Below are 6,402 nucleotides of genomic sequence, written 5' to 3' on the forward strand. Positions count from 1 at the left end.
TGCTGTAAATATCGATTATTCTAGAATCTTATAAAATATTATTCAAACAGAATATTTTATTTTATTACACTGCTAATATTTTCTGATGCGTTTTGAACATTCTTAAATTTCTATTATGTTCATAATTTAATTTGTCAAATTTCTATTATGTACATAATTTGTATTTTTAAATTATGTTTATAATTTTAATTCATCGAATTTCTACTATGTACATAATTTTATTGGCCGAATTTCTATTAGGTACAAATTCAGTTATTTACATAATAGAAATGCGGCAAATTAAAATTATATGCATAATAGAAATTCAAGAATTAAAATTATGTTTATAATGAAAAATAAAAAATTAAAATTATGTGCATAATAAAAATTCGGCTAATTAAAATTAGGTTCGTAATAAAAATTCAGCGAATTAAAATTATGTACATGTATAATAAAAATTCGGGAATTAGAGTAATGTTAATAATTGAAATTCGGCGAATTAAAATTATGTATACTTGCAGAGTAAAATTTCTTTGGCGCGCGCGAAGCGCGCGCTTGTGTTATCTAATACAATAGTATATTGTGTATCAAGTGCGGAAAGTTGACAATTGGTCACGAGTGCAGGGGATGGACGCACGAGCCGAAAGCGAGTACGACCACCCCACACGAGTGAACAATTGTCAATCCGCACTTGATACACACAATATTTTGTATTACAAGTGCAGGCAAAGTGGCTTTATGCGCGTTTTCTGTGCGCGTGTCCGATCGCACGCCCCCATCTTGCGACGGCACGGTGCGGGAATAGCCGCGTTCAAAGTTATTGTCCACGGCTGAAGCTGTGGGCAATGTATAAATATAAATGATATTTTGTATTACACGTGCAGGCAAAGTGGCACTTTGTGTGCGTGTTTTCTGTGCGGAAAGCGGCCTGTAGCATTCATCATCCACACCTTTCATTTACACTCTACACTTTTATTACACCTTACACTTTTTACTGCACTTTTACACTTTTTACATCTTTATACATTTGTAATAACTTCAATTCATTAACATATTTTTTTTTTTTAAGAAAAATATATATTTCCATAACAACACATTCATTCATTTATTTGTTATATATTAATTCTTTTTGTCTTTCGCTTTATACTTTCAATGAATAAACATTACTTTCTTTTTTTAAATCTGGTGAATTTATTTATAAGTCGCTACATTTTTGGTGGCCCCGACGTGATATTAAAGCCGACGCATTTTAAAAGCTGATACGGAATAAGTGTCAAGTGATCGTCGTATTTGACGTCTGCGAAATATTATCATCGCTTGGAGGAATTGCTGGATATTCTGATTTTAAGAGATTCATTCTCTGGATCTTTGAAACATCAGAGGCGGATTAGTCCTTCACGGAAATTCTCAAATCATTTTATTGGATTTCTGGAACAAGAGAAAAATGCCAATCGATAGATCACCAGTTAGACTCTGTACGGATACACAAATTGATATGGATTTGGCGAGTAGATCAAATCAGGTTGGATCAGATAATATTAATATTTTACCTTCTCAAACTGGACATCAAGTAAGTGATCCTATGTTACAAATTTACTCAAATGAGTTTCGTTTATTAAAACTACCGACTTTCTGGCATAAGCAACCTAAACTCTGGTTTGCTTCTATTGAAAGTGAGTTTACGGTTTATCGAATTCGATCAGATGATATTAAATATAGTTCTGTCATTCGTCATCTTGATGAACAAGCCTTAATAAACATATCTGAAGTCATTGAAAATCCACCTGAAACAGATAAATATAATTATTTAAAGAAAATATTAATAAATCGCTTTACGGATTCAGAAGAAAAACGTTTGAGACAAATATTAGCTGGAATTGAACTTAACGATAAAAAGCCTTCGGAATTACTTCGAGAAATTCGTCATTTGTCTGGAGGATCTTTAGCGGATAGTGTTTTGCAAATGATTTGGCTTCAACGCTTACCACATAGAATTCAAACGACTTTAGCCGTAGTAGAAGACGTTCCTCTTGTTAAACTTGCGGAATTAGCCGATAAAATTGCTGATCGAGACGGCGGTTTGCAAGTCGCGGAAGTTTCCAATAATGCAAATAATAAATCTTCGGATTTCGCGGATTTGCTACGAAGAATCGAAGCTCTTGAAGTTTCTCGTCGTCGAGATCGTTCCAAAAGCCGGTCTAGAGAGAATAGAAGATTTAGATCGTTATCGAGTAACAAAGACAAATCAAATAAAGATATTAAAGATACATCAGTTTGCTTTTACCATAAGAAGTTTGGTGATAAGGCTAAACGATGTACTTTACCTTGTTCTATGTCCAAAACATTCTTGGCTTCACAGGAAAACTAAAAACGCCGTTTAAGACTGAGGCTGCTTACGACGGTGTTTCTAACAATCGCCTCATTATTTTCGACAGACATTCAAATTTGAATTTTCTTGTCGATACGGGCGCTGATATATCGTTGTTACCTAAAAGGGTTTTATTGAAGCCGTGGCATACTAATTTAAAACTTTTTGCCGCAAATGGTACTCAAATTAGTACTTACGGTTCTAAAACTTTAATTTTGAACCTCGGTCTTAGGAGAGAATTCAAATGGAAATTTTGTGTCGCGGATATTCAACGTCCTATTTTAAGCGCCGATTTCCTTTGTCATTTTAATCTCCTGATTGACATTAAAAACAAAAAATTGATTGATAACGTTACCGGTCTCATGAATACTGGAAAAATTCAAGAAGTTGCGCATTTGTCAATTTTTACCACATCTCCTGATTCTGTGTACCACAAATTTTTAACTGAATTTCCAGGACTCACCCGTTTTTCTCCAATTTCCTCGGTAAAAACGCATGGTGTTGAACATCATATCTTTACAGAAGGTTCTCCTAAATTTTCGACTCCCAGAAGACTTACTCCTGAGAAACTTAAATGTGCCAAGGAAGAATTCAAGTCTATGATGGAGCAAGGAATTTGCAGGCCTTCAAGCAGCTCCTGGGCAGCCCCTCTACATATGGTACCTAAAAAGGAACAAAATTCTTGGAGACTGTGTGGTGATTATCGTGCACTCAATTCAGTGACTATCCCGGATCGTTATCCCTTACCTTATATTCAAGATTTTTCTTCTTCACTTTTTGGTAAGAATATCTTTTCTAAAATCGACTTAGTTAAAGCGTACTATCAAGTACCCGTCGCTAAAGAAGATATTCACAAAACAGCTGTCACTACTCCATTTGAGCTTTTTGAATTTGTCGTAATGCCTTTCGGTTTACGAAACGCAGCCCAAACTTTTCAACGGCTCATGAACTCTTTACTTAATGATTTGAGTTTTGCCTTTTGTTATCTTGATGACATTCTTATCGTTTCTAAAGACGAGAAAGAACATATTGCTCACTTACGCATTATTTTTGATCGTTTTCAACAAGCTGGAATGACAATCAATGTCGCTAAATGTCTTTTCGGTCAAAGCGAGATTTCTTTTCTTGGTTACTTAGTTTCTAACCAAGGAGTTAAACCTACATCCGAAAAAGTGAAATCAATTATTGATTATCCTAAACCTAAGACATTTCATGAATTACGCAGATTCTTAGGAATTATCAATTATTATCGTCGCTGTCTTAAGGATGCTGCAAATCATCAAGCTCTGTTAACAGAATATTTAAAGGACAGTCGCAAGAGAGATAGAAGAATTATTTTTTGGACTAAAAAAGCGGAATTAGCTTTCGAGTCATGTAAAGAAGAACTTTTACAAGTTACTACCCTTTCTCATCCTGCTCCTCATGCTCCTCTTATTTTAACTTGTGATGCTTCTGACTTTGCTGTTGGTGCATCACTTGAACAGTCTATTGACAACGATATCAAACCAATAGCATTTTTCTCAAAGAAACTAGACAAAGCTCAAAGAAATTATAGCACTTATGATAGAGAACTTCTTAGCATTTATTTGGCTATTAAACATTTCAGGCATTTTGTTGAAGGAAGACAACTTATTATCAGAACTGATCATAAACCTTTGATTTTTGCTTTCCGTCAGAAATTGGATAAAGCGTCACCAAGACAGATCAGACAATTGGACCTTATTGCTCAATTCTCTACAAATATTACCTATATTTCTGGAAAAATGAATTCAGTTGCTGATGCTCTGTCAAGAATTGAATCTATTTCAATGCCTATTATAGTTTCTTTAGAAGAACTTGCTAATTATCAGAAAGAAGATGAAGAACTTCAAGTTTTACTTTCTTCAAATTCTTTACTGCTGTTAAAAAAACTTATTCTTTCAGGATCAACCATACCTATTTATTGTGATTGCTCTTCGGAATTAATTCGTCCATATGTTCCTAAACTCTTACGCAAGAGAATTTTTGATGTTGTTCATGGACTCGCTCACCCCAGCGGTAGATTGACATCTAAACAATTACTACTGAGATTCATTTTGCCTTCTTTGAAGAAAGATGCGAAAAAATGGACTCGAACTTGTCTTCCATGTCAGCGTGCGAAGATTTCAAGACACACCAAGAATTCTCCAATTAAGATTGCAATTCCTGATCAACGCTTTCAGCATGTGCATTTAGACATTGTTAGACCACTTCCTATTTGTCAAAATTACCGTTATTGTCTTACTATGATTGATCGTTTTTCCAGATGGCCTGAAGCTGTTCCTATTTCTGAGATTTCTGCTGAAACTGTTTCTACAACATTTTATTCACATTGGGTAGCGCGTTTTGGTTCTCCTATCAGCATTACAACAGATCAAGGTCCTCAGTTTGAAGCAGCTTTATTCAAAGCTTTAACAAACCTAATTGGCTGTCAAAGGATTAAAACTTCTGCTTATCATCCTGCTTCAAATGGAATTCTGGAAAGATGACATAGAACTTTGAAAGCAGCGATTATGTGCCACGAAACAACCAACTGGATAGAATCGTTACCTTCAGTTCTTTTGGGATTACGTTCGTGTTTCAAAGAAGATTTAAAAGCTTTACCAGCAGAACTTCTATATGGATTCACTCTTCGTATTCCTGGAGAATTTTTCATTGAAGAAGATTTTTCTGCAGATCCTGAAATCTTTCTTGAAAAACACAGGATTCATATGAGGAATATCAGATCATCTCCTACAAGTCATCATTACAAAAGATCACCTTTCGTTCACAAGAATCTTTTTGATTGTACTCATGTTTGGATTCGGGAAGATGCTGTTAGGAAGTCACTACAACCTCCTTATTCTGGCCCTTTTCCTATTGAGAAACGTATCTCTGATCATTTATTTGCAGTTAACGTTTCAGGAAGAGTTGTCAATATTTCGACAGAACGTCTCAAGCCAGCCTTCATTCCTAGAATTTCAGATTCTACTGAACTTTCTACCAGATCTTCAGCTCCTGTTTCTGCTACTTCAAATCCTTCTTCTTCTTCTTCTTCTACTGTTGGAAAAGCTCTACGTACCTACCCACCAAAGAAGAAGAAATTCCATTTTGCAACGAATATCGTCACTTGGGGGGGGGGGGGGGGGGAGTACTGTAGCATTCATCATCCACACCTTTCATTTACACTCTACACTTTTATTACACCTTACACTTTTCACTGCACTTTTATACTTTTTACATCTTTATACATTTGTAATAACTTCAATTCATTAACATATTTTTTTTTTAAGAAAAATATATATTTCCATAACAACACATTCATTCATTTATTTGTTATATATTAATTCTTTTTGTCTTTCGCTTTATACTTTCAATGAATAAACATTACTTTCTTTTTTTAAATCTGGTGAATTTATTTATAAGTCGCTACAGGCCGATTTCCCACGCCGTCATCTAACGGCGACGCGGTGAGTGAATAAACCGCATTCAAAGCCATTGCTTGCGGCTATTCCCGTACCGTGCCGTCGCAAGATGGCGGCGTGCGATCGGCCACCTCGCGCACAGAAAACGCGCACAAAGCCACTTTGCCTGCACTTGTAATACAAAATATCGTGTGTATCAAGTGCGGATTGACAATTGTTCACTCGTGTGGGATGGACGCACGAGCCGAAGGCGAAAATTAAAATTATTTACATAAAGAAATTAAGTAAGTTAAATTTTGCACATAATACAAATTCAACATTAATGCAAAAGGTTTGCCCGCACTCGTGACCAATTGTCAACTTTCCGCACTTGATACACAATATACTATTGTAACGTTGTTACCGTTATAGTTACCAAAAAAAGTAACTGTAACAGTAACGGTTTTACAAGTAATGCGTTACTTCCCAACCTTGATTATTATATATATTATAAACTTTAAAATAAAGTGATAATTATACATTGTATCATTATGGAAAATTCCTATAAATATCATATATTATATTGTCATTTACTTATTGTTAGTGCAATTTTTTGATTTTACTACTTTTTGACGCTAATATTAAAATTTTTTT

This window comes from Nylanderia fulva, unplaced genomic scaffold (genome assembly GCF_048542155.1).
Source record: "Nylanderia fulva isolate GAGA-0341 unplaced genomic scaffold, ASM4854215v1 Scaffold168, whole genome shotgun sequence".
In the NCBI taxonomy this organism is placed as follows: Eukaryota; Metazoa; Arthropoda; class Insecta; order Hymenoptera; family Formicidae; genus Nylanderia; species Nylanderia fulva.